The following is a 25,420-nucleotide window of genomic DNA, read 5'->3' as shown; positions in this document are numbered from 1 at the left end:
AGAAGCAGTGTAGGAGGCTGCAGTCTCTAAATGTAAAATCAAGATGCCAACACACAGTGGTTTCACTGCTGGATTTAACATGACATCTAAATAGAAGGGCCGGTTTCAGTAGTCAGTATTTCTGATTCCTAGCGCAGTGCTGTTTTTTATGATAGTAACAATACTGCAATTGTTTCACTTTAGGTCTATCAGTACTTTGAACTGCAGATCCTTGACTTTTTAAGAAGACAGAGGCAAATTCCTGCCATCAATTACATTTGAATGAATTGACTTCAAAATACACTTTAGTTCTGAGGTACAACTAAAGCCAAACAACAGATTTACCCTTAGAAGGAAACTACTAGCACTTAAGATATACTTTCAGATAAAGCCAAAAACTATAGACATATTTCTGATTTCCTTAGAGTATTATCTGCCTAAGAACCCTCAGGTTAATTAAAATGACCAAATTTAAGGTAAAAGAAAAGATCTGAGTTTATTTCAAGCTTCTTTTTGGATGAAACATAAACAATTTGATTTCCTTTCTCTTTACTCTTCAAGGAGCAATGATAATTTCATTCTAAATATGCATTTAAAAAGTTTACACCAGAAGACTGTAAAAATGTCACATAAAAGTTCTCTTTATCCCCACCTGCAGGGGAGTCGCTTCACAGGCGGTGAAGCAGGTCTGCAAGTGTCTATCTTTCTCTTCTCCTCTCTGTCTTCCCCTCCTCTCTCCATTTCTCTCTGTCCTATCCAACAACGACGACAACAATAATAACTACAACAATAAAACAACAAGGGCAACAAAAGGGAATAAATAAATAAAATAAATATTTAAAAAAAAAAAAAGTTCTCTTTAAAAAAAAATCTATTAGTAAGTCCTGGCAGAAAGCTGGGGTTGTATTAAGGAAAATTGCTCATCACACTACAAAGAGTATTTGAAACAAAATTGCAGAGTATTTGCATAATAGTTCTCTCTCTCTCTTTTGAGAAAGAAAAAAGTGAACAAGACACTAATTGTAGGTTTTATTTTTTCATAAAGGAAATAGCAGATGGCTTTTTTTGGGGGGAATAGATAAGGAAAAAGAATGTGGCTTCATTTAGAGTGATGAGTGGGATAGAAAGGGGAAAAAAATTCCAGTATTCTAATAACGGAGAGCTGGGCTTCAATAAATTAAGCTGCGTTAAAATTAATAATGTTCTCTGTTATCTATCGCTGTGTGGATCTATGAAAGCAATTTTGGCATTTTTCCTGCTGTCATTAGAAAACATCACCAAAGGACACTGGAATAAATATAAGTTGACAGGTGCATTATCTGCTTTTCAGAAATAAAATTATTCCTTCTCTTTCTTCATATATATATATAATATGGTAGGTGTTTTCATTGGATAAAGGGGAGTGATGAAATAGATGTTATACTTAAAACTCTAAAGCAAGAACATTTTTCTTAATAATGAGGTCTGTTTTGAATAGGGACATTTTGTAAAAACTGCCAAGTAACTACAAGGGTATAAACAAAAAGCTCTGAAGCATGTGTGCCATTATTCTCTATTCTACCCTATTTGTATCTCCATTTCTGTCTGAAGGAAAGACATTTCTGTACAATAATAAAAGTGAACAATAACATGTGTCACATTATGATATCATTTTGTCCAGACCTCAGATTTTTAAACTCTGTAACATAAGCTTCTTTTCTCACTCATGTTGGTTAGCAGTTTCCCAAAATGGAAATAAATACATATAACCAGTGAAAACGTATGGGATGTTCTATTTCTTTAATGCTAACTTTAGGCAAATTTTCACAGTTCCATTATGTCTATGCCCCATGAATTCAATACCTTCCAGCTGAAAATGAGGAAATCAAATTGCATCAGAGATAAAGAAGATAAAGAGAGAGGAAAAGAAAAATAGACAATTTGTGAGACATATACTATTGTGTTAATGCAACAGGGAGCAGACTAGAGAATATTTGAAACTAATGACTTTCCTAGAGAAAAAAATCATAATGTAGTGAAAAAAATCATGATGATGGCAGTGATGAAAAATGGAATGAACTGAGTAGTCCATGACAGTGTTTTATAAACCTGTTTTGCTACAGATGGCACTCAGATAATAAAATAGATAAAATTACATCTGTTCCTTCACATTCTGAATAGTAATTTTTTACTTATGCAAGTAGGTGAACAGCAGTTATATTGAATTAATATGCTATCAAGTGAAATGTGCCCACATTGCTCTGTGGCTTTAGCACTCTTGCCCAAATTCTTGTGCCATCCTTTTGGGTCTGATGTGTTGAGGTTAAAACCCTCTAATCTGAGAAACAGGCGGGGAGTATGGATTGACCTGTCAATGCCCATTTTCAGTGGGGAAGCAATTACAGAAGTCAGACCTTCCACGTTCTGCACCCGATAATGGCCCTACGTCCATACTCCTAGAGGGATAAATAGGAAATATATCAGGGGAGCGGACGGGATACAGCATTCTGGTGGTGGGAATTGTGTGGAGTTGTACCCCTCTTATCTTATGGCTTTATCAGTGTTTACTTTTTAAAAATTAAAATTAAAAAAAGAAAAAAACCAAAAACCTCTCATCTTTAAAGTTAGAAGTTTTCCATCTTCAGAGCTCTTTCTTCTATATTATTCAACCACTGATTGCATCTTAGATTTAAATATTACTTAAAATGATATACAATGAAGAATGTTAGAAGAAGTATAAAGTAGAATTCTACTTTCTGACCATGTCTTTCCCCTTACCTTAATCCCAAGTAAAACTGATTATCTCTTCACACTATCACATTTTTCTATGACAGTGTTGTATACTCACTCACTTTAAAATATTTACTGAAGAACAATTATGACTTTACACAGTGATTCTTTTTTGAAACTTTCATCTTGGAGGAGAAACAACCACTAAAATATAAAAGCTAGAGACACAGCAGAATGATCACGCAAAAGACTTTCATGTCTGAGTCTCTGGAGGTCCCAGGACAATACCCAGAACTACCTTAAGCCAGAATTGTGTAGTAGTCTGTTAAAAATTAAATAAACAAATAAAGCACGTAATATGGTATAAAGTATAACCACATTTGTATTAAATAAATTAAATCTCAAAGGCATGAAATAGTCGAGTAGTAAAGACACAGTCAAAAGGTGGGGGAAAGAGGTGATAATGCAGAGTGAGTGATCATTTTGATTTGTTTACTTTTTTTTTTTTTTTGCCTACAGGGTTATTGCTGGGGCTGTGTGCCTGCACTACGAATCCACTGCTCCTAGAGGCCATTTTTTCCATTTTGTTGCACTTGTTGTTATTGCTATTATTGTTATTGCTGGAGAAAAAACGAGTGAGGAGGGAAAGAGAGAGACAGGGAGAGAAAGACATCTGCAATCTTGCCTCACTGCCTGTGAAGCAACCTCCTTGCAGGTGGGGAATCAGGGGCTCATCAGGGATTCTTACACTGGTCCTTGCACTTCAGGCCATGGGCACTTAACCTGCTGCGTTACCGCTCTGTCCCCCCATTTTGATCCTTTGAAGTCCAGGGAGGTACTTAGGAATTCAAGACAGAAAAACTGACTAAAGACAAACTGACAATTTTCTTTTAGGGATATAGAAATTTTTCTGCTTCCTCTTTAGCCTCCTGGAGAGCTAGAAATTGCTGTTCCCATATTTGACATGAAATAATCATAAACTGAGAAGGCCAAAAGTAGCTACTGAAGTTGCTGGAGAATTTATCAAAGACTACATAAATATGTCCTGTAACAAACAGCAACCACAGTAAGTTTTAATATTACATAGCATAGGGGTTAAAGTAGATAACAGACTTGACCAAGTGGTATTATTAAATGCTTATATTTAGGACAAAAAAATCTCTACAAATGGGAGGTTAGTTTTAGCAAAGTTAAAGTCACAGAATTGTATGAAATTAACATTTTAAGACTGACACAAAACAAGTTCATCAATGTCCAAAATGAATCTTCCAAATAGGAACCTGAACAATGCTATAAAGAATTAAATCACAATTATATAAGAATTTGAAGAAATAACTTAAGGTTACGAATTCACTAGGGATAATGGAACAATTGCAAACAATGTCTATTGCTTTTATAGTTTTCTGTCTATAAATTAAAATGAATTTTTATAAAGGTTACTTAATCTATTGGGGAAAACTAATGTTTTATTTATCTATAGCCATTTATAGTGACCATATTTCTTGTACCTCTAGAGTCATTTATTAAAATTCCATCAAATCATAATAATAAATTTTTTTCTGAAATTATGATGGCAAAATACTATTGATTTTACATACTAAATCTTTTATTTCTAGGACAATATTGCTCAGATGACATTATTAAGTAATTAATGGATAATTAATAAGAAAGTAGGTTTTAAAATGTCAAATGATTTTCAAGACCTTGTAGTAAGTAGCCTAGAATTTGAATATTATTAGAATATTTGAATAATATTTGAACAATATTTGAATATTATTGAATATTATTCTTTTTTTCCCTTTTTTCTTATTTATTTATTTATTTATTTTGTTGCCCTTGTTTTGTTGTTGTAGTTATTATTGATGTCATTGTTGTTGGATAGGACAGAGAGAAATGGAGAGAGGAGGGGAAGACAGAGAGGGAGAGAGAAAGACAGACACCTGCAGACCTGCTTCACCACCTGTGAAGTGACTCCCCTGTAGGTGGAGAGCCGGGGGCTCGAACCGGGATCCTTCTGCTGGTCCTTGTGCTTAGCGCCACCTGCGCTTAACCCGCTGCGCTACCGCCCTGAATATTATTCTTATTGAATACACAGTGAAGATGTTTTCTACTACAGGGTCTTCTCATGAGCTATTAGTAATGACTGGTAACCAGCTAGACTCTGCTGATTTTGTGGCCACTGTCATAGTATCCTAATTATCACTGATAAATTACTTTATGAATGTGAATCTTCATGAACAGAATTCTGTTACTAGATATATTTTATGTTAAGTCAACACACTATAACTAGAAGCCAGGTGGTGCTGTACCCTATAAAGCACACACATTATTACCATGTGCAAGAACCTGAGTTCAAGCTTTTGGCCCTCCCCTGTAGGAAGAAAGTTTCACTAGCAGTGAAGCAGTGCTGCAGGTGTCTCTCTCTCTCTCTCTCTCCCTGCCTAGCCTTATCTTTCCTTTCAATTTCTCTGTACAAAACAAAGCAAGGTAAAAATGTCTTCCAGAAGTGGTGGATCCATCATGCATGTATCAAATTCCAACGATAACATAGTGACGATGATAAAAAAAAAATAATAAAAGAATGGGGGCCAGGCATTAGCGCAGCAGGTTAAGCACACATGACATGAATCCCAAGGACCAGTCAAGGATGCCAGTGCGAGGCCCCGGCTTCCCCCTTGTGGGGGGGGGTCGCCTCACTAGCAATGAAGCAGGTATGCGGGTGTCTGTATTTTTCTCTCCTTACTTTCCCCATCTCTCTCAATTTCTCTGTCTTATTCAAAAACAACAGCAGTGACAACAATAACAACAACAAGGACAACAGAAATGGACAAAAAAAAAATGGTCTCCAGGAGCTGCGGGTTCATTCTTTAGTGCAGGCACCAAGCCCCAGCAACAAGCCTGGAGGCAATAACAACAACAGCAAATAATAATAATAATAATAATTTAGCCTCAACTACTTAAAATGTATCATTCAGTAAGAAAATGCTAAGTTACCTTTGTGGGAAGGGACAAAGAAGCTTTAATTTCACTTCTGCACAGAAGAACTAGCTTACAGTATTCTCAATCAATAAATTGAAAAAATAAGTTTGCTTTAAAATACCAGACTCTAGTAGTCTTGGTAATTTAATCATGTAGAACTTTATTATTTGCTGTTTTGTATAATTAGGGGAATTCATATTCAGTTCTTCTTATCTAGATGCTATGTCTTCTTTAAAGAAAAGTGTTTATTGTGCTTCAAGTCTTCAAGAATAATCTGCTAATGAATGATAATTGCATTATAAAGTCATGTGACAATAAACAAACAAAGCAAAATTAAGAACCCCACCTCCACATTACCTAATAAGTTATCTCAAAATTTGCCTCTGATAAAAGAACAGGCTGAACTATGTTCTTTATGATTCATTCAAAATAAAATAGTGAGTGACTTTAATTAAATCTTCCATTTGTCATTTATTTGCCTCGTGCTCTTATAGGATAATTCATATATAGAAATCATTTGTCCTGTCATTTCTTTCTTATCGCTTCTGCTTTTTATAATGAACTTAATTATTACCATCAGATATATTAAATTTGAAACCATGATTTATATGCAAGTTCTTTTATTAAATATGTATGTCGATGCTATTTTAATATTCTACACTGATTCTGATGTCAAGGGCATTCAGTGAAAGGCAGTAACTAGTAGAAGACCTGCATTAATGTTATTTATACTTTAATGTTGTAGCAATAAATACTATTACCACACACTAAGGCAAAGGATCTATAATAAACCATGAAAGAAAATACAGAGTGTTACAGAAGACCCCTACTGGTAAGGTCTTTGCTTTAGGAAACTATGAGTCAAAGTAATGTCTGTCATTGTGATTAGGCACACACTGCACTGGGGCTAGAAAGAGGCAGTGGAAAAAGGAAGACCTCAGAAAGAATTCCTGCAAGAAGAGATGACATCCAATCCTGAATAGGCACATAAAACCAACCACTTAAAGTTAACAGATATTTTAGAAATGGAATATTATCTTGGCTGTCTAGAATTCTGACACTACAAAAGGTCAATTCATTATTATTATATTTACCATCACTAGACTCAAATATAATAGCAGTGCATGGCACTAGATTGGTTACTTTGCCCTACATTATCTTGTTAATAACTGTAGGGAGAAATAAAAAAAAATGATTAACTGTGGGGAGTTAATGTATATTTTGAAGAAAAAATAGTCAACTATTCATTATTAATGTACACAATGGTACAATTTTTTAAAAAATACTATTTGATGTTCCTAATTTTAATATTCTTTAGAAGTGTATACATTTTAGCAAATGTAACTATTTATCATTAATATTATTATAGGCTATGTTAATTATTAATGTAATTATATCTAATTATATTTATAGCCTAATTAGTTAAAACCAGGCTATTTTAATTAGTTAAAGTTAAGGTGTAAAGGACTAGGTGATGGAAAAGTTGAAATGATAGGCTGCTATCTGGGTTTCATTCTAAGCAAAATGAGAATCAACTCAAGATTTTTGACCAAAAAACTCACATAATCTGGCACAATTATCCCCAGAATAAATCACAGGAAAGGAATTTGAAGCCAAGAATGGGCGGGAAGCTTCTGATCATAAATTAAGTAATGGGGCACAAGCAGAGACAGTGCATCTTGAAGAATCCTAGTCAGCTTGAAGTTGACACATTTTTTTTAAATGCTCTTAAACTTAAACCTCTGGTCTGGGATTTACTTCTTCAACTACTATTATTTTTTGACCTTTCAATAATAGATAATTTTGTAGAATTAATGCTGTGGATAATGAAAAACAATCTAAAAGTTGATGTCTCTTTCAAGCAGAGATATCTTTTTAATTCTCCCTTCTCTAAAGAGATGACACATCTATTTTATTTTCCATGACTTGTTGTGTTTTGTTCATAATACATTAATCACATATGTCTGCAGCTCTTTCCCCAACAAATTTCATGTGTTAGTTTGACCCACTGTAGTGGTCATACGTATCCCTCTGCCTTCTCATGTAATTAGTACTTATATTGTGACCTAATTGCTTAATTCTGGAAGAGTACAAGCAAAGTCACACTAGTTAGCTGTCAACATATTCTAAGAACAGCTTTGTATGAAGTTTCAATTAATTGCTATAATGTTGTTCTTTATGTCTCAATGTGTGGAGATATAACTAACTTTGAATCTATTCTGGTTTTGTTTTTTTTTTTGCCACTTGTGATCCTCATATAGTTTTGTTGCTTCTAGAATTTGCGAAGTTCCTGTGTGAAACTGATTTTTTAATTTTATTATTGATTTAATATTTATTTACAAAATTACATGTTAACAGGAATATAATTCCATACAGTTGCTACCATCAAAGTTCTGAATCCCCAATCCCTTCATTGCAAGCCACAGAAGCTCGGGTAAGGTTGCAGACATGGGTTAACTATCATCTCTACAACTATCTGTCTACATATGTACATAATCGCCCCCCCTTTTTCGTCCAGGTCCCATTCCCTTTTCCCATTCAAGCCACACATAACCCTATTACTACAAGCAAACGTCCCTCCCCTTTTCATCCTCTCTCTCTGGCTCCTGATGTAGCTGAAGTTCAGAGCCCTCTTATCAGTTTCCTCCTATCACTTCTCCCTCCCACGAGTATGGATCAAAATTATTTTGTGGGTGCAGAAAGTAGGAGTTCTGGCTTCTGTAATTGCTTCTCCATGGATATGCATGTTGCCAGGTTGATTCACACCTCCAGTCTGGTGAAACAGTGATTTTAAGATGATAATGTTATTGACCTAAGTCTTTCCTCTAAAAACCAGAATAAGCTGACATAATCTGAAAACCTATATATCACTTTCAGAATTAAAAAAAAAAAATAGTCACTAGACACGATGATGAAAATTTTAGAATATTAGAAAATGTTTTTCTGGCACTTGAACTCTAAAGAAATATTTGTTTCAGTCTGTTTCATCAGAGGAAACAGAAAATTATTATTTATGATCACACTTAACATAGGTTACTTAGATTAAAAGTAAAAAACAAAGTTCATTTACTCAGAGTGATTATTCATCAGAATTTCAAATAGTATGCAAAACCCACTTGTAAAAAATAAATTCTTCATCTTTAAGCTATTTTAATTGAAATTTATATAAATTCAAATTCACAGATGTTAAAACATGTACTAGGACATCACAACCTGAAATTTATATCAATTTTTCAAATCAGAGTATAGAGAAAGCATGTGTTTGAAGGTTCTTCTAAACCAACTTCAGTGATTTTTAAGTGTAAACTATGCAATTAAATGTTAAGTGTGATTACAGAAGCTATGTGCTTCAGACTATCTGCAATATAAGTAGAGAGTTATGGTACTTCTAAAATTAAGGAATTTTTTGCACATCTTACATGTTTTTTTGAAAATGTGATGAAACTACTAAAATATTTCATTAAATATTTACTAAAGAATTTCATATATCTTTGAAAAGAAAGATTTATAGACAGTTTGGTTATGATGGAGAGTTTCCAATAGGACAATGTATATTTTAGAGAAAACATCAAATAATAAAATTTGTCTTATCAGAAATTCACTTGATAATCTATATTCAACCATATTCTAAAAATTAACAATAAACTGAGTATCACATACCATTCACTAAATAGTTTCACTTCATAAACATTCATTGTCCTCACAGGGGAAAAAAAAACATTTCACTTAGTACTTATGATGAATAAATGTTCTCATGAGGTGGCAAAATGGTTGAGAACAAAAGATTTTATAAATTTTCAAAATAATTTTAAAAGGAACAATGGTAAACAGAAACTTCAACCAATTTATATTATCAAGCAAGGCCTTTCATATATATAGAGCACAAATTTTCTATTTTTCATTATTTTTTGAGATCCTGTAATTCACACATAGACAATTTTCTACTCCCATGCTGATTTTCTTACTCGGGCACAAATAACGATTCCACAGCACAACATCAGAGTATCCCTTCCTTCTGTAACAAATCCATGTGGTGCCAAGACTTGAACAGATGTCCCAGGGATATGGCAAGGCACAAGTCCCACCTCTTACGCAATCTCTTGGCCCTAACATTACTTGTTTAACCTGGTAAAATCTTTCCTAATACATGTGAATACTAGTTCCATTTCACATTTTCTAACAAAGCTGCAGATACTAGATACAAGCTAGGGCCTAGGGGACTGGGTGCATGTGTAAATGAATCCATAGGACAATTATATACCTCAAAGTAAAGGTACTGAATAGGCTTCTATGATTAGACTTAGGCCTAATAAGCATGGCAGTCTAGCAGAATGTCCTAAAGAAGGCATCATAAATTGTCTAATCATATATTTATTACTAGGCCTAGATACCCTACTTCTTATTTTACTTCCCTCAATCACTTTATTCAATTAACTATACAGAAATAAGTAAGATAATGTTCTTCTTTCTTTTTTTTAAATCTCTTATGACAGAGCATTAGAATTATTGTTACCTCTTGATAAACTTTAGAAGAACTATACAACCAGCCAAGAGAAATATGGTCAAAACATGCATAAAGTAAAGGGCAACTATTATCCCTATGGTAACTTAAATTGCATTTCTTAAATTAAAAATAAACTGTATTGAGCTGTTTACTAATCATGATGTTATGGTTCTTTGTAGCAAATACCTGTTTGTGGGGTTATACTTTAAGTAATTTTAATTAAGGTTTAAAATGAAGAGCCAGATGGTGGCACACTTGATAAAGACATATACTGCAATGCACAAGGACCTGCGTTCACATCTTTTGCCCCCACCTGTAAGAAAACTATTTCATGAATAGTGAAGCAGAGCTGCATAGGTTTCTCTTTCCTTCACCCACTATCTCCTCTTTCCTTCATGATTTCTCTGTCTCTACCCAATAAATAAATAATTAAAAGTGCAAAGTGAATTAAAACTCATGTTCAGTAGATTAGAAATCCTAGTATAAACAATGTAATAAATTATAATGATGATTAGAAAGAGGCCACTGAGGTTTTTGTCAATTGTATTAATTGACAACATTTTTCATTTGTTTCAGGCACGTAAAAATGTTCACTCGAATAAAAAAAAAAAGTAATTGCTATTTTGAATTTACCTTCTAGGTTTGAAACTTTAATAGTGAAATCCAAACAATTTAAAAGGCAATTTAAAGTTATATTTTTCATTTCACTACAAGTTTTCTTGAGAAAAATAAAGACTATTAGGAAAGTAAAAAATATTTTACGAGATATTCTCCTATTAATTTTAAGGTAATTGCAAGAGTAAAAGTCATGTCTAGCATGTCTGTTTCAATGGCCTAAAGGAAGATCCAATTATAAACTGATATGTTTTCAACACACAGCTTACATATTTAATTTAGGTGTATTTCCAAAAGAAAACAGTTCTTTGGTTGATAGATACACAATATCTATCAGTTGGAACACTACTTTTCAAATATATTAGCATTATTGCTTGGCAATTTGTGCTTTTTTTATTCCTTACAATCCATGCACGCACATAACATTTGCTGTTACAAATGTGCAATTCACTGGACAAATAACCAGTTGTATTTGAATATATATGTGTTCTTTAAGAACATAAGCATGTAGCCCAATCCTTTTATATATTGAAAAATATATAAAACAAATGCTAGAACATTTTAGCATATTTATTTTCCAATAAAATCTAGCACAGTAGAACAAGTTTATTTGATTTAACATTTATTCCTCACTGGAAAGGATGTGATATATCATGACTAAAAGTAGATTAAAATATATTTGGATCACTAAACTACTTTTCTTTTTATTTGTTTTAAAATAAAATTATTCATTTATCTATTTATTCACTTATTTTGTATAAAGACAGGGAAGTTGAGAGTGGAGGGGAGAGAAGAGCAAGGGAGAAAGACAGAGAGATGCCTGCATACTGATTCACCACTTCTGAAGCTTCCCCCTGAAGGTAAAGACCAGGAGCATGAAGCTGAGTCATGTGCATTATAATGTGTGCCCTCAAGCAAGTGTGCCACCACCCAGTCCCTAAATTAGTTTTAATTAGTTTTTAATTAATTTTTATTAGTGGACTTTACAGATTTCCACCCATGAATTTATCATATAAAAAGTAAAAACTACGGATATGAATAAGAAACATGGAAATATACATTGTCTTGAAATACTTTTATAGAAACATGAAAAAATATCTTGACTTTAAATGTACAGTATATGTCTATTTTATTATGTATGCGATATTGATACATAGCCTTAAACAAATTTATCTTCTTCATTACATAGCAGAAATACAAATCGATTTATGTGTGCTTACTAATTATTTTTGTAGTGCTTAATTATAGCATTTTTACTATATGATGTAAAATATGTTCACTCTTAATATAACATACTCTAAAAAGCAAATATACAAAATTATTTATGAAACTAAAAAAAAGTAGGAAGATATTTAATTATATGAGGTGTTACTTAAATTAATATGTATTGAATTTTTATAATTAAATAAATTAATCAACAAATGCAACCTCTTTTATTTTATGTATGACAATATCGAAATCAAGGAAACTTTCCTTGGAAGATTAAGGTTTTTTAAATAAAAATTAATATTTACATATTAGTGATAAAAATAAACATTCTATAAGAAATATGTTTAAGGGGACTGGGCGGTAGTACAGCAGGTTATGCCACATGGAGCAAAGCACACTGACCAGCATAAGGATCCCTGTTCAAGTCCTCAGGCTCCCCACCTGCAGAGGGTCGCTTCACAAATGATGAAGCCTGTCTGCAGGTGTCTATCTTTCTCTCCCCCCGTCTCCCTCTCTCTCAATTTCTCTCTGTCCTATCCAACAATAACAACAATAATAACAACAACAATGATAAATAAGAAGGGCAACAAAAGAAAAAAAATAGCCTCCAGAAGCAGTGGATTCATAGTGCAGGCACCAAGCCCCAGCAATAACCCTGGAGGCAAAAAAAAAAAAAAAGTATGTTGAAATGGTAACCATTTCATTAATTTCTATTTTTTAAGGCCACTTAAAATGATCATTATTTACTGTTGTTATGATTGTTGCCACCAGAGCTACTGCTAAGACTTTGTGCCTGCACTTTGAATCCACTAGGTGAACATTTGATTTTTTTGTTTTGTTTTGTATATTTTTTTGTAGACAGACAGAAATTGAAAATGAAGGGGGAGGCAGAGAGAAAGAAATAGAGGTAGAGATAGATATAGAGACAGAGAGAGAGAGAGAGAGGTGCAGCACTGCTTCACTGCTCATGAACTTTCCCTTGTGCATAGGGACCAAAGGCCTAAACCTGAGTGCTTGTGCATGCACCTGGTTATGAGCTCTAGAGGGTCCTGCACCACTACCCAGGACCTAAAGATTATTTTATTTTATTTTTATTTATCTATTTATTTTTTAGTGAGCCTCCCTAAGGGTTTGTCAATTTTGTTTAATTTTTCAAAGAACCAACATTTGGCTTCATCGATCTTTTGTATGGTTCTCTTATTTTTGATGTTGTCTATTTCCACTCTAATTTTGTCGATTTCAGTTTTTCTGGAAGCTTTGATTCCTTTGCTCCTCTTCTTCAAAGTCTTTAAGGCATCCAGTCAGGTTGTTTACTTGAGCTTTTTCTTGTTCTCTAATGTGTGCCTTGTATGGCTATGAGTTTCCCTCTAAGTATTGCAAAAAAAAAAAAACTGGACAAGATAGTTCACAATTCTAATAAATTGAAGCTTGTGTCTATAAGATTTATTTGTTTGTTTGTTTGTTTGTTTATTTATGTATTTGCCTCCAGGGTTATTGCGGGTGGTTGGTGCCTGCTCTATGAATCCACTGCTCCTGAAGGCCATTTTCCCCATTTTTGTTGCCCTTGTTGTTGTTTTTAATGTTATTGTTGCCATTGCTGTTGTTGGATAGGAAATAAAAGGGGAAGACAGACACCTGCAGACTTGCTTCACAGCCTGTGAATCAATGACCCCCAATCCCACCCCCAACCCCACCCCCGCAGGTGGAAAGCCAGGAGCTGGAACCAGGCCTTATGCTATTCCTTGCTCTTTGCACCACGTGCGCTTAACCCGGGGCGCTACCGCCCGGTCCCCTCCAAGATTTATTAAAGTTCTATGCCCAAACACCTCAGAATATTATTCTTACTTGAAAATGTTTCTTCTAGATAAAAATTATTAAGAAGAATTCATATTGGTGCAGAGTATATATCTAATACTCAACATGCCTTGTGCCTTTACAGGAAATGGCCATGGGAAAATGAACTTGAGTAATGCATCAGCCAACGGATGCCTGGAGTTACCAGAAGTGGGAAAAGGCAAGAGAGGACCTTGAAATTTCCTAGGGACAATGGCCTGAAAATATCTTGATTTTGTACTTTAGCTGCAAAAAAAATTAAGTTTCGTTGTTTTAAGTAAAACAAATAATAAAAATAGAATTCATTTGTCACTTTTCAAGTTGGACAAATATCCAAAGGTTTAAAGACACCATATATCTTATATAAGCCAAGAGGATACATGTTCTGGCATATATACTGCTGGCAGAAATGTTAAAATGCAACCACCTTTGTTAGTGGTAGATTTTATTTATCATGCACAGTACAGAGGTTTTTACACTTTCACCAGAGGAGAACCTTTACACATCTAAAATCATCAATATCTTTATCATGTCATACTTAAATTTTTTGTAGTAGCAAATTTCTGACAACCACACTTCTACAATAAGGATAAGAATACTGAAGGGGGTCGGGGCAGTAGCGCAGCGGGTTAAGTGCACATGGCACAAAGCACAAGGACCAGCATAAGAATCCTGGTTGGAGCAAATGGTGAAGCAGGTCTGCAAGTGACTTTCTCTCCCCCTCTCTGTCCTATCCAAAAACAAAACAGCAATAACAACAACAATAATAACAATAACTATAAACAACAAGGACAACAAAAGGGGAAAAAATAGCTTCCAGGAGCAATGGATTCCTAGTGCAGGTACCATCCCCAGTGATAACCCTAGAGGCAAAAAAAGAAAACTTGTATAACAACTACTTCTATCATAGATGATATGAAAAGTATATATTTACAATTTTCTCTACTGAGAATATGACAAGTACAAGAAAACAGTAAGTAAATGTTCAAACCCTGAAGATCTATAATTGTAATCTCGCCTTAAAATTATGATTGCCACTACCCAGGTTAACCTATTATGCAAAAAAAAAAATGTTCAAGCAAGTTACAAGCATATAAATCTATTAAATTATTCAAAGAAATAGGTGTAACTGTTCATACATATACTTTTTTAACAATAGCAACTCACTGTTTTGTGAAGAATGAGTTTCTTCTTTTTAAATGCTTTCTTTATTTTATTTTTGAGAGAGATGCAGAGAGAGAAAGACCAGGGTACTGCACAGCTCTGGCTTATTGTAGTGAGGGGGATTGAACCTGCAATTTCCGAGCCTTCGGATAATAATCTCTTTGCATAACCATTATGCTATCTACCCCCACCCATACATACACTTTTCTTAAGTCAACTCAACACCAAAGAAATCTATAATCCTCATGACGGAGCCCTCTGACTTACGCATCAATACATTTTCATTTTACATTAAAAAAATATACTCTCTACTGTAACACAAAACTATTTTCATTCAATTCAAATTCTAAAATCCCGGGAGAAGCAATATAATTATTGTTAGTTTAGAATGACTGAGATTATGAATCAAATAACTAGGTAGAGCTTTACTTATGCCAGTCAAAAAATGTGAAGTATATCTGGAGTATTGTGTGAACTAAATTCTAAATTAATCACTAAATGAAATATACTTCTTTTAAAGCTGATTACTAGTGGGTAGTTATACTCAAATGTCCATTTTAATTTTAGCAAAAATAAATTCACTTGAATTCTTTCATCAGCACAGAATACTTTATCAATTTATAAATGTCCACAAAGCTTAGCATTCTTTTCTGAATTACTGTTGTGAAAACTATTAATAAATCAATATAGCTCCTAACTTTTCAACTTTTACTAAGAGATGTCTTTAAAACTATACATTTCATACTACATATAGATATTCTGCTTCATTAAATATGAACATTTAAAGAAAATGGGGTGGCAATGTAATTTAAATAGTGAACTTGAAAAAAATTCACATTAAGGATAAATATTTTTTGAAGCACTTTACACTAAAAAAAATATTGGAAGAGGATGTTCACCAAAAATGAGACTTCTTTATCATATCATCATAGAGCAAAGGGATACACTACCTTAAGCACATTTTGAAACATTCTCTTTAATAATTATAATCTTAATATAACTCTTTTTCCCAAGTATGATTCTGAAATAGTTGAAAAGATTGACTATTTCCTACAAGATTCACTAATGGAATCTATTGTGATGTTATTAACTTCAAAAACGCTAAACTACAAAATTTTCTAGAGTCCACTAAGTAGATGAATAAAGATGCTGATTCTTCCTATATATAATTAGAATCTTTAAGATAATGGGGATATCACTATTGAACTATGCAGATAAGCCCCTTGATTTTTATCTGAATGACATGAAAAGTCACTCTTTCAGATTAGGAATTACATAATACAAATATCTGTTTATATGCTGAAAAGAATAGGACAGATAATGGAGGAAACCTTCCTTGAACATATGAGGTTCTTCTCTTCTTTCCTATCATGACTTTCTGGCTTTATCTTTCATCATTTCATTCAGTCAACTACATTTCCAGACAGATTATTGAAATACTTTCTTGTAGAGTTAACGGTTTATAGTACAGTTGTTGACATACAAATACTACTTCTCCCCTTCTCAAGACAGCTGTCTCAGATTCTGCAAGACACTTTTCCCCCAACCTGGGTCCCTCCAGTGCAGCCATAAACCATGAGCCCAGTGATCCTCTATCCCAACTCTTTCCTTCCTCCCACAGTGTCCTATGCTTTAGTGTAATACATTGCACTTAGTCCAAGTTTCACCTTATGTTTTTCCTCATTGTTCTATTCTGGAAGAACTTTCCATAGAATTAAATAATAATATATCTTAAGTTGTAGGTTATAACATGTTTGAAAATGCTAATTAATCAAGATGCCTTGAGAATCTTCATTGTGAGAGATTCTGTGCCAGTTGTGGAAGATTATTTAGTAAAAACTTGAAAGCAAAAAGATTGGATTTCTGACAAGTCTTAGAGTTCTAAGAAAAAAAAAAGATGAAGAAAAGCTTGGGGGGAGATGCATACTAGAAAGAGAAAAGATAAATAAATTGGTAGAAGTAGGAACTATTATAAAAAATGTTAAGTAAATGTAGAAAAAATGCAGTTTTGCATAGATGAGACAAATGAACTTTGGAACCCACAGAAAGAGAAAAGCAGAAAATGTAGGCATAAAACACTGATAGTAAAAAAAAAAGAGATTAAACTAGTTTAAGATATGCCAGAAATTAGTATAAGACACAATTATCAGAAGAGTTGATAATAATTAATAGGGAATTTAAATATTAGGAAATAAAATATAAAATTATCATTAGTCATAAATAATAGACATTTTTTAACCAAGGAGATAAAAGGACTACTGAAATTAACCAGTCTTCCTTCCTTCCTTCCTTCCTTCCTTCCTTCCTTCCTTCCTTCCTTTTTTTTTTTTTTTCCCCACCAGAGAACATTGATTGAACCTGGGACTTTGGAGCCTCAGGCACCAGAGTCTGTTTGCATAACCATTATGCTATATACCCCACCTCTAACCAGCTAGTCTTATTCCAATAACAGTCAATTAAAAATAAAAAGAAGGAACCCAGGTGGCGGCATACCTAGTTGAGTGCACACATCATCATGTGAAGAACCTGGATTCAAGCCCCTAGTTCCTACCTGCAGAATACTTCACTTTTCCTCTCTCCTTCTCTTATTTCCACCCTCCCCCAATTTCCCTCTTTCCTATAAAATGAAAATGAATAAATCAGTAAAATTTAAATCTCGTAAAATGAGAAATGCTTCAATTGCAAATCTGCCTCAAACTAGCAAAACACCTAAGTACTTTGTTTAAATAGAACCAGGTATGAGTGGTGCAGTACTAAGCACATGGGAACCAACAAGAGATGCCATTGCTGAGCGATGTCTTCCCTTCTTGTGCTATCTTTCTCTTTCTCTCTCTCTCCTCCTTTCTTTTTCTCTTTCTTTCTCTTTTTTTTTTTTTATTGAGGGGCTTAATGGTTTATAGTTGACATTAAAATACAGGAGTTTGTACATGTGTAACATTTCCACATGTTTTCCACACATTCTTTAGGTTCTTCGCTACCATAATGTTATTGTCTCTGTGTCTGTGTAAATGAAAAAGTCAGCCAGAAGTGGTGAAATAGTGCATGTGACTAGACAAACACACACACACTATATATATACTTTTTCTTTGCTTTTTTTAAAATCAGTAGACTGCTTCCTCTAATATTGGTACAGGGGGTAGAACCTGAGAACTGGGAGCCTCAGGCAGTTTCCATAAGCATTATCTCCCTCATTCCACAAATATATATATTATCATAAAAATAAAGTGTATCTGAAAGAGAAGTTTCAGTACTGTAATTTCAACTTCCTAAAAACTAAGTCATATCTTTAATTTGGTGTTAAGATACCACTTGAGAGAGGAAGCGATATCAATGCAACAATTATAAATTATGCAGCAAACTAAAAATTGTAATGCTTTGAATAGTAATGAGATTTTATTTGCTACACTGAGTATTAAAATGTACAATAGAAGTATAGTAAATGAAGTAGTGTTTTGTTGCTTTGTCTGAAATAATCAGAAGTTAATTAGCAGAAGAAAGGTTTCAATTCAATATAAATATATTCTGCTACTTAGTTACAAAGAATTATAAGTACATTAACCTTTGTGGTTTAGATCTATTTCTTTTTCCTTTTTAAAAGAAATAATAGTAGATGGATGAATTTATATATTAATTGTCATTTTTCTCAAATTTATAATTGTTTCAACATACTTGACTTGAGAAGTGTGTACATCCTCTTGTCTTTTTTAAGAAAGGTGAAACTCTTTGGAGGCTTCTTAGTAATAAAAGCTTTCTCCAGTTTCTAATTTTGCAGCCCTAGTCTTCTGATGACAAATATTTTGGTCCCTGAACTATTATTATTTCTTGACCATATCATGCATGTTCACGGTAGTAGGGTCCTAAGTCTATTATCTCTTCAAATGTATTTCCCTTGGGGCTAGCTGATGGCCCACCTGCTACAGCACGCATGTTGCAATGCACAAGGACCTGGATACCTGCCTGTGGAGGAGAAACTTCATGATCAGTGAAAAAAATGTTGTGGCTGTCATTCTCTCCCTACCCTTGACTTCTTGCTGTCTCTGTTAAATAAATAAATAAAAATATGTTTAAAAAATGAATGGTCTTAGGGAGAACAGAAGCAGCAAATCCTAACAAAGGGATTTTTCAAAGTTAACCCAATTACCAAATAATGTGATGATAACAATAACTATCTATTGTCTTCTTGAAGCCAAAGACAGCAGGAACCTCACATTTTCACTATAGGGCCTATATTTCCCCTAGTCCTAGAACCTTAGGGTGGGGCACACTTTCCTGAATGCTTTTCTCAATTCATACTAAATAATATTGCATCTGCCTATCCCAACCTAATCAATGCAACGAGTGCCACCTTACTATCCTTCGCTTCAGACTGTGTCCAGAGACTTCAGGTGTGGAATGACAACCCTTCAGCTTCATTACTTGGGTGAGACCTTTCCTTTCATAGTATTCTCTAATTCCATTCCAGGCAGTTCACTTCCTGACAAAGTCCCAAAAGCTAGATATAGACTAGGTCCCCTGAAATAGAGCATATATTCACATGTATCCACAAACTAGGACAAAATATATACCTGAAAGCAAAAGTATGCAATAGTGTGCAGTGAATAGTCCCCAACACTTCATCTGCACTATTCCAGCCTTTAGGTCCATAATTGTTCAACAATTTGTTTGGCTTTGTATGTTAACTCTCTTTTCAGCCACCAGGTTCCAGATGCTAGCATGATGCTGACCAGACTTCCCTGGACAGACGACCCCACCAATATGTCCTGGAGCTCCGCTTCCCCAAAGACCCACCCTACTAGGGAAAGAGAGAGGCAGACTGGGAGTATGGATCTACCAGTCAACGCCCAAGTTCAGCGGGGAAGCAATTACACATGTCAGACCTTCAAACTTCTACATCCCACAATGACCTTGGGTCCATACTCCCAGAAGGATAGAGAATGGAAAATCTGTCAGGGTAGGGGATGGGATAAGGAAATCTGGTGATGGGAATTGTGTGGAGTTGTACCCCTCTTGTCCTATGGTTTTGTTAATGTCTCCTTTTTTAAATAAATAAAAAAAATGGTCTTTTCCTCTGCATAAGTGGAAACTAGACAATTTACCTCTGGCAGGACTTAGTTACATAATAAATTGAAAGTGATTTCAACTTTTTAATATTAAAACTCCTACAAATAAATGCATTATTGCCAATCATATACATATACATATACACACACAATTAATGTAATGGAGCATATCTAATCAGTCATGAGAATAATGAAAAAATATTCTGAAGTACATATATTCAATTTTTAGTAGCAAACATCTTTGGTTTTAATTGAGATATTTATCATATTTTCCTTAAATACTTTCTGCATTTTTATGAATATTTGTTTACAATCACAATAAAATATTCATTTGTATGGATTTTATTAACATCCCTTTTCAATTCCCATATATTCAATTATGCTTTCTTCCATGAAAACACAGCTGTGAGGCAGAACGGTGGAGCACCTGGTTGAGCACACGTATTACAATGTGCAAGGACCTAGGTTCAAGCCCCTAGTCCCCAACTGCAGGAAGGAAGCTTTGAGAGTGATAAAGCAGGGCTGCAGGTGTCTCTCTGTTTCTTTCTCTCTCTATCACCCCTTCCCTCTTGATTTCTGGCTGTCTCTATTCAATAAATGAATATAATAAAATAAAAAGAAAACACAGTTGTTCAGTAATATAGTAATTCAACTTATAAAATGGTTCATTTAGCTTTCATGGGACAGAGATAAAAATGTCAGAGAGACCATAACACTGTTTAGCTCTGCCATAGGGTGCTATAAGAGACTGAACCCAGGAGCTATGGAATTTCAGAATATGAACTCTTATGCTCTAACATTTAGCTATCTACCTAGTCCTTGATGCTGTGTATTTTTTTCTTTTTTAAGTTTTTAATTATTTTGATAGATACAGAGATATTGATGAGGAAGAGGAGATTGAGAACAAGACTGAAGAAAAGCACCTGTAGCACTATTTCAACATTTTTGAAGCTTCCTCCCTGCAGATGGGGGTCCAGGGCTTAAACCTGGGTCCTTGTGCATGGTAACATGTGCATTCAACCAGATACACCACCACCAAGCAGTGTTGTGTATTTTAAGGGTTAAAGAATTTTGTAATAAGACAAAAATTTAATTCAAGGAAAGATAATTATGGAGTATGGTTATATTTTCATTATCAATGCAAATTAACTGTAATATATATTTCAGGAAAAAATTCACAATTCAAATTTATCTTTTACATATTCATTTTCATTAACATTCTGCTCAGTTAAACTCTAAATTATCAAGTTGGCAAGGATACATTAAGTCATCACTTCTGAAACAATCATTTAAATTTTTATTTTTTAACTTTCATGAAATAGTAAAACTATCACTTAAAATTATCAGTCACTAAATTAATTTCATAAATAGATTCCACAGTTCAAATAAATTCCAAATTATAGATGTAAATAGAATTGATCAAAATAATGATTTGATTTTATACCTTCTTACAATAATAGTTTTATGGAAAAATCTCATATTTTATTTCATTAATGTTGGATCACAATCAGTATACTGTAAAGAATAAAACAGGAATAAAGGATAATTCAATTAAAATGGTGTGGAAGATAGAAAGAGCGGTTTTAGATAGAACCATTTGAGCACGTTTGGCTGCCTTTTGTTTAAAGGACTTTAATTCAGCTGGTACAATCACTCAGTCACGTTATAAACAGTGAAAAAATACTATAAAACTTTAGACAATGTATCTCTGAGGGTCCCCCTATAATAGAATCCATACTTCAACGATTCTTTCTAGAAAAATTCTAGGCAAATATTTTCCAGCTAGATCATCAATTACATTTTTTTTTTCTTTTACCTCCAGGATTGTCACTGGAGCTTGGTACCTACACTACAAATCCACTGTTCCTGGAGGCCACTTTTTTCCATTATTGTTGCCCTTGTTGTTGTTATTGCTATAGGACAGGACAGAGAGATACTGAGAGAGGAGGGGAAGACAAAGAAGGGGAGATAAAGATAGACACCTGCAGACCTGCTTCACCCCTTGTGAGGCAACACCCCCCACCTGTGGGCGGGGGGCTCAAACCGAGATCCTTAAGCTGGTCCTTGTGACAGGAGCCATTTGTGCTAAACCTACTGTGCTACTGCCCAACCCCTGCCCTTCAATTCCATTTCCTAGAATAAAGACTTTTTGGAAAGATAAAGATCTACAAATTTTTAAATGGAAAAGTCTAGAAACAGGAAGGCTAGAGAGAGACAGGACAGGCTAGTGTTGGAATGGGAAACAGGAAAATCAGAAATGCTCAGGTCATGGTCAGTGGGTATGTCACCATTCATTAAGACAGAAACAAATGGGCTTAAGATGGGCGGGGGTAGATAGCACAATGGTTATGCAAAGAGACTCTCATGCCTGAGGTTCAGAAGTCCCAAATCCAATCCCCAGCACCACCATAAACCAGAGCAGAGCAGTGCTCTGGTGTTTCTCGGTGTCTTTCTCTGCATCTCTCTCAAAAATAAATAAAATATTAAAAAAATAAAAACAAAAAATAAAAAACTGTGGGACTAAGGGTCTAGGAGTTGTCCGAGGTATTTTAATTATTAAACAGTCAGATAATGTTACCTAATTTCAGTAAAAAAAAAAAAAAAAAAAAAAAAATTCTGGACAAGTATCTGGGAAATCATTATAGCCTAAAATATACTCACATTTAGCCTGTTGATCAATTTTACCTATATTATGTCTTCACAATTCTTTAATTCTTCTAGTAATATATACATACATTCACACACAGTAACTCTTTTGTGTACTAGTAAAAGAAATTGGAATTCTTTTTTTAAAAAAAAAATATTCTCTAAGACTAAGTTGAATTCCCACTGTCCAGTTTATTGTAATACATTTACCAAGCTCTAAAAAACCAAATCATCTTATTTCTCACAACAATAATGAACAATTTAAACATTATAACCTGGAAGAAAGAGAGATTTTTTTTAGTTAAGAAATGAATTTGAATCTTATTCTGTCATTAGCTATGGATCTTCACAATATTCATCTCCCCACTCAATTTTAATTTTTCTATTAAAAAAAAAAACTTTTTCAGATTTCTGTAAGATTAAACAAGGCCTGGGTACACATCCTAATATCATCATTGAAACACCAGTGGCTTAATCTCTTGTCAGTTTAAGTGTGAGTTTTGAACACTTTCATTTCCCTTAGGGTTTCATTATTAGTAAAATAACACTGGAATTTAAGACAAGCTATTAACCCAGTAGTTCTTGTATCTGTACTTCAGAATTCTTACAAATCTCCAGATATGAAATATATATTAAAACATATACAGTCTTCTGAAGAAAAGGGCAACAGCTTCCTTTTTTTTTTTCCTCATAGGAATCTCTGTCATTACAAGAATGACAAGAATTTCTGTTTATGGTACTTTTAAAATTTCTGTCTATAAAGAAAATATGAATTCCAAAAAAATATGCTAGTCATATTAACTTTAACAACACTCAAGTCCATGCTAAGGAAATACTTTTTGAGATACTAAACCCTCAGACTTGACTGAAATCACAGAACTACATAAACCTGGTTTAAGCAAGAAATGAAGAGTGTCTCACAAGTAGCCTTTCTAAGCACAACTCCTAATAACAGGATCTTGAACTCTGGGTGACCTCGCAATCTAGCTACTAGCTAGAAATAAACAAATACTCCCAACCCCACCCCACCCACAACACCTGCCTCCCCTACAGCAAGAGAAGCCATATCACTGGGACTTGGTGAGTGGGCACATTAAGATGAAGGTGCACCCAGGATATTAAACAGGTATTCCATATGGAAGATAAAGTCATTTAATTATATCCAAGCTGTTGTTCTTCCATATTTGTTCTATCCCCAGTCTTAAAATGGGAGACAGATTTGACCCTTAAATTCTGTCTCCTTGCCAACTGACCTCACAATGCCGCCTTTTCTTTTCTCAAAAGCCAGTGGCATAGTGACTGACTTATGAATAGCAGGCAGCAAGACCTTGTTCAGTAACACTACCAGACTCATAGAACATAGTTTCCTAACATATTTTTCTCTGCCAAGAATCATGATACTAATTAATGACTTGTTTCACCTAGGTCATCTTTATAGTTCTATAATGTAAACAAATGGAGAAACAATGGGTACTATAAATACTTCTGAAGATATAATATTAAGGATGACACTGGCACTACCAGCCTTTTTTTTTTTTTTTTTTTTTGCTTTTAGGGCTATTGCTGGGACTTGGTGCCTGCACTACGAATCCACTGCTCCCGGAGGCTATTTTTTCACTTTTGTTGCCCTTGTTGTTTATCATTGTTGTTGCTATTATTGTTGTTGTTATCATTGCTGTTGGATAGGACAGAGAGAAATCGAGAGAGGAGGGGAAGACAGAGAGGGGGAGAGAAAGAGACACCTGAAGACCTGCTTCACTACTTGTGATGTGACTCCCTTGCAGGTGGGGAGCCGAGGGCTCGAACCCAGATCCTTACACTGGTTCCTTGCTCTTTGCACCATGTGCATGCACTTCACCTGCTACACCATCGCCAAGCCCCCCAGCCTCCATTTTTAAACAAAATAGGTTGGGCACATTTTCTATAAAGCTTCTTTTATACATAAATTAAATAGGATAATTCTTAACTAAATATGTCAAACATTGGGAAAATTAAAAATTTCACCTATGGAAAAAGTCTAATAACTTGACTTTGAATTGTGATCAGATTGCTAGATATTTTCTTAGACATGGTTTCCCGAAGCTTCTACCTCAGATAGAGTTGTATTCTACCATTTATCAATATAAATGCTTCTGATCCTTTCTGTTTCCATGTATTATAGTTCTCAATAATCAATCACTGGTTTCCAAGAAATAAATAAAAGTCCCGTACTATTTCTTATTGGGGAATTTTATTTTTTTTTAACCAATAGCATGATATTATCACATGGAAGAAATCAGAGGTACAAGTATAAATTTTTCTTACTAAAACCTATGACAAATCAAAGGTTAGAATTTTAAAATTAAAATTCCCTATAAGATGTCCAGTTTATTTTGATAAAGTAATACATTTTTCTCCACTCTTTTCAGATTTCATTAAAATAAAAATAAAAGACATTAGAAATACAAATTAAAAAAATAAAACAAAGGTCATGAGAAAGGAGAAAATAAAAAGTAAACTAGCTGTGATAAATTTAAGGGAAATGAAAATAGGAAAATTAAGTGCATAACATGGTAAGTGCCTGAAAAGAGAGATACCAAAATAACTAAAAGCTAATGCATTCACTAAGAACTGAAAAATTATTTTTAAAAAATAGACGTTTGGAACTAAAGATAAAGGATGGGGCTGAAAATTAGATTAATAATTTAAACTATAAAGAGAAAAGAAACTTGCAGATCTCCAT

The 25,420-nt window shown here is 34.0% G+C and overlaps 1 protein-coding gene across 2 annotated transcripts in view; it reads right to left on the bottom strand.

Annotated features, from left to right (window-relative positions):
* Positions 1 to 25,420, bottom strand: part of ERBB4 (erb-b2 receptor tyrosine kinase 4) — a 1,141,529-nt gene that overhangs the window by 205,940 nt on the left and 910,169 nt on the right. The gene's annotated exons all lie outside the window — the stretch shown is intronic.

The sequence above is a fragment of the Erinaceus europaeus genome, chromosome 7, assembly GCF_950295315.1.
Source record: "Erinaceus europaeus chromosome 7, mEriEur2.1, whole genome shotgun sequence".
In the NCBI taxonomy this organism is placed as follows: domain Eukaryota; kingdom Metazoa; phylum Chordata; class Mammalia; order Eulipotyphla; family Erinaceidae; genus Erinaceus; species Erinaceus europaeus.
This window is presented reverse-complemented; position numbering and strand designations above follow the sequence as displayed.